The sequence below is a fragment of the Berghia stephanieae genome, chromosome 11 (assembly GCF_034508935.2).
Source record: "Berghia stephanieae isolate SIO BIC M18660-M18661 chromosome 11, UCSD_Bste_1.3, whole genome shotgun sequence".
Taxonomy (NCBI): domain Eukaryota; kingdom Metazoa; phylum Mollusca; class Gastropoda; order Nudibranchia; family Aeolidiidae; genus Berghia; species Berghia stephanieae.
The window spans coordinates 32,205,110-32,205,792 of NC_088370.1; the positions used below are offsets into that span (position 1 = coordinate 32,205,110).

Sequence of the window (683 nt, forward strand, 5' to 3'; positions counted from 1 at the left end):
AAAAAGTCAAGCTGACATTCCTAACACCTACGTCACACGGGAATATCCTTGGGTTCATTCATGGACTTGGGGTCATGAGAGGACAATTAAATTCAACGCCAAACGTCTCTGACGTGAGGCCATGCACGGCTTTTCTCGGTGACCTTTACGAGGTCACGATGATGAAAGACGCACACCTAAATTATGACCGCGCGCTGATTGGCTAGACAGATTTACCGCAAGGTATAAAAACAAAAGTCGCACGCATGCTGCGCGCTCGCGCTCGTCCGCATTTCGACAAATGACAAGTCAGACAAACGGACTACAAATCTATTTCTTCATTTTTACTTCGTGTTATCAACTTTAAATCATCTTTGTTAAGATTACACATGCATATTCATCTATGAATAAGAAAAATTGTAATACTTCGAAAGCGTTGAACAGGGAGTAAGTAACCCAACATTCATCTTATGAAAGGAGAGTGACCTCTGTTAACCTGTGACCTACATTTTTTTCTTAGTCTGTAAACACGCTGAAACTGTTCTGTTGAAGCACGTAATATTATTTTCTCACCCCCACCTAAATAAATAACTCTCGGGAAACAAACTTTGGTAGATTTATCTTCTCGTGTTATTGTGAATAAAGCTCATTGTGGTGAACTCATTTTAAATATAATAGTGATAGGTTATCGTTTCTTCCGCTTG

The 683-nt window shown here is 39.8% G+C and overlaps 1 protein-coding gene across 1 annotated transcript in view; it reads left to right on the forward strand.

The window, feature by feature from the left end:
* Positions 1-313: 313 nt before the first annotated feature.
* Positions 314-683, forward strand: part of LOC144956727 (transmembrane protein 205-like) — a 9,993-nt gene continuing 9,623 nt past the window's right edge. The window contains exon 1 of the mRNA XM_078887403.1: positions 314-683. This exon is cut by the window's right edge and continues 64 nt beyond it. The gene's annotated coding sequence lies outside the window, so the exon portion shown is untranslated.